The following is a 4,115-nucleotide window of genomic DNA, read 5'->3' as shown; positions in this document are numbered from 1 at the left end:
TAGTCCCTTTTGAACAACTTACTTGGAACCCTGTTCAACAAATACATGGCAATCTTTAAAGCATACATCACAGTGATACAGTAAACATGAATTACTTAACATACTCCTAACCATATCCATTAAGGTCTATTACGCCTTTAATACACCATTTTGTTGTGGTGTGCCTGTCATTGTGTATTGAGCACAAATACCACGTTCTAAGAAACTTAGCGAATGGACCAGGGTGTTATCCATTTTCATCATATCTTCCATAATACTCACCACCTCTATCTGACCTTACGATTTTCACCTTTTTGTCTAATTGCCTTTCCACTTTATTTATATAAACTTCCAAGGCATTCACTGATTGAGATTTCTCATGCAATAGATAGACATGTCCATAACGTGAAAAACCATCAATATAGGTGATGAAATACTTCTCTTTATTGAAGGAATTTATATCAAACGAACCACATATATCGGTGTGTATGATTTCAAGAAGTTGGGTGCTCCTTGTGTCTCCTTTCTTTGTCTGTTTGTTTGTTTGCCTTTAATACAATCCACACACACATTCAGATCAGTAAAATCCAAATTTGGAAGGATTTCATTCTTTACTAATCTTTGCATTCTTTCTTTGGAAATATGTCCCAAACGCTTATGCCACAAGTAAGCAGATCGTTCATCCACTAAACTACATTTAGTATCAACATTGTGATGCAAGGTCATAAGAGTTTCAACATATAAATTATCCAAATTCAATTTATATAAACCATAATAAAGTGCACCAGATCCAATCATTGTACCAGATCCAATCATACAAGTACACTTAAACAAACTAAAACAATCATTCCCAAACTTAAAATAGTATCCAGCAACATCAAGCTTAGACAAAGAAATTAAATTTCTAATGATACTAGGTATATAAAAAGTATCCATAAGGTCTAAGTGATATCTAGTGTCAAGGATTAGACGATAAGTCCTTACAGCTTCCACTGAAACTTCTCTTTATTGCTCATGAAGATGAACTTCTCATTTGGGTTTATAGTTCGAGTTGAAAGAAATCCCTACATCACATTAGAAACATGAATCGTACATCCAGAATCAATCCACCAAGCATTTTGGGGAACTTCAATTAAGTTTGATTCAAAACATACGTGAGCATTATACTCACCTGTCTTTTTGAACCAAGCTCTATGCTTTACGCAATTCTTCTGGAAATATCCAGACTTTTCTTAAAAATGACATTTGTCATTTTTCTTCTAGATTTTGGTTGAGGACTCGTCAATCTTTAGTGGTCCTTTACCATTTTCATGTTTCTTTACAACTTTCTCTCAAGCTCCTTAATTCTTCACATAATGAACAACCGAGAAAACTTTCATCCACTTTCATTCTTAGAGACTTAAGTCTTGCTACGATATTTGTCATCTCAATCACGTGCTCGTGCATAGTACGTGAACTATCAAACTTCATGGTGGTCAACGTACTCATTAATGTCTCAGCAAAGGACTTATCAACAGTTTGGGAGCGCTCTTCAACAAATTTCTTAAACTCTTTCACATTATCAATTTTGGGAAGAGCAACCTTAATGTTGCTTGCTATGCTCATTCGTATAAACATTTACATAAAATCTAGCCAGGAAAATTCGACCCATTGAAGACCAGAACAAACATATAAAGATACCGAAACAGAGACTTCAATTATCACATGCTTAACATTAATGCTTTAAGTCATAAAACTAAACTAAATACAGATTCAGACATAAATAATCATTCTATGCATAATAATGTTCTCTTTTGGGAGATCCATTAATACACAAACATAAACATAATGATGTTGATCATATTGTATAACATATTTGATAACTAAAATATGTATCAACTAGAATTACCTACTCCTATTGGGTATATAAATAAAACTAGTGACACATACAAAATTATCTACCATCATGCTCATTAATTATAAGAACAACTAATTAACCTTTGGGCGATCCTGAAATGTCTTATAATAATGAACTTCAATTAACCCATAAATCAATTATTCATAATTTAGCATCCATACTACAGGTAATTGAAATAAAATCATTAATAATTTGAAATAAAAAAACTTTAAAATTTTAGCCACTTTGGTGACTAACAAAATTTGTCATACTTGATCTCAAATAAATAAATATACATTTAATTACTATAAATCACGCATAGCATTCTCATTAATTTTAATTTAACAATAACAAAACATACACATTATTGTAAATTAAAAATACATTATTCATATAATAAAAATATTAACGTTTATTGGTAACACAATTCAATAATATCACAACACTTGATCCATGAAAAACAAACAATTAATCCAACAATAATTGATTCATGAAATTTGCAATTCAAACATTCAATTTCTTTAATTCAAGAATTTCTCATAATAATTCAAGCCTTCTATTTTGCAATTAAAGCAGAGCAGAAACAAACATTACAATTGCACATTAAATATTTCTTTGATCCATCATTAAACTTGATGCCCACGGAGGACACGTAACCAACAAAAACTTTCACCATCATGCCACTGAATTCAATTAAAGCATAAAAGAAAAACATTAAAGAAACATAAAGTGCAATTCTTCAATTAACAATATATCCCTAAAACTTATAATTAGGGTTCATACAATGGGAAAAAAATATATATTCCAAAATCCATAAATCCATAATTAGGGTTTATCTTAATTTCAAAAAACCCTAAAAACGTAAGTAGAGTTTATAATATCATAAAATCCCTAGATCATAATTAGGGTTTATTATAGCATAAAATTCTAAATTCATAATTACGATTAATACTTTCATAAAATTCCTAAATTCATAATTAGGGTCTATAATAATTTCAGGAAAACACAATTCGGATAAAAAAAATCATAATTGAAGAATCATAAATCTAATAACATATGCATGCCCTGATACCACATGTAAATTATTTTGTAGTTTCCATGCAATAATACTTCATTATAAACAAACCACTATAGGATCTTAAGATTCATGATTCTCACACGTTCACGCACATAATCACACATTCATGTACATAAATCATAATAGGATACTAACCTTGATCCATGAGAGATTTAATAATAATGCATAATGCGTTCTTCAATCTTTGTTCTTCAACTTCTTTTTCTCAATCTATCTCTTTGTCTTCGTTACTCCTCTCACACTCTCTTTCTTGATGGTGGCTTATTGTGAGAGAACCTTATGAGCAGAAACAGAACCCTAATATCCTTTTATAAGCCAACGTCCATCAAGTGTGGCTGAGCTTTATTTTATTACGACTTTTCATAATAACTTATAGGTCCTTATATTTTATTAAATCACAATTGGGTCCATCATAATATGTCAAATGAGTCACATAATAGAATTAATTCGTCAATTAATTTTAACACGCGTTGCTCGCTCCTGTGACGGTGGCTCGCAATTTGTCGATGGCAGTTTTGGTAGCAACGGTAGCAGTGTGGCTCATCCTTCTTCCCAAGTGTGGTACAGGGCTCCTCCTTTGTCTTTGTTTTTGTTTGTTTGCGTTCTTAGTGAAGTAGGTGTTCTGTGACCGTGGTCGCTCACGGTAGAGTTGCGATGGTGGTTCGCTGTGGTGGTTGTCGCTACTGCCAAGGTGGAGGCCGATCTGGTTCGTGGGTGCTCCAGTTTCTGGCGTAGCAGCCATACTCCGGTATGATGGTTCTGTGTTTTTTTCTCTCTCGCAATGGGATCTGGTTGCCTTTGTGTGGGTAGCGATGTTGATGAGTTTGTGCACCTGTGGTTCTAGATCTGAATCTGGACCTGGTTCGTAGCAGAACGTACGTAGTTCGCGATGTGCTTCGCGAGTTTGTAGGGGTTGCCATGTCGTAGTGTCTAGTCGTGTATAGGGTTGCTTGCGAGAGAGAAGGGGGCTTACTGGGGTTTTGTTGTGCATAGGTGTTTTTGAATGAATTAATTGATTCCATGTTATGCATTTTGTGTTTAATTATTTGGACGTGCATTTGTTTCGTTGGCACACTTTTACCCAGCTTGGGCCTTTCCAAAAGTTGGCAACATAAATGCTTATGGTTTGCACGATTTTTATTGTTGATGCAGTGCAATTTGGCCCATTATATTGCTCGTAGT

The sequence above is a fragment of the Vigna unguiculata genome, unplaced genomic scaffold (genome assembly GCF_004118075.2).
Source record: "Vigna unguiculata cultivar IT97K-499-35 unplaced genomic scaffold, ASM411807v1 contig_80, whole genome shotgun sequence".
Taxonomy (NCBI): domain Eukaryota; kingdom Viridiplantae; phylum Streptophyta; class Magnoliopsida; order Fabales; family Fabaceae; genus Vigna; species Vigna unguiculata.
The sequence above is the reverse complement of the archived record's forward strand: the minus strand, read 5'-3'. Positions refer to the sequence as shown.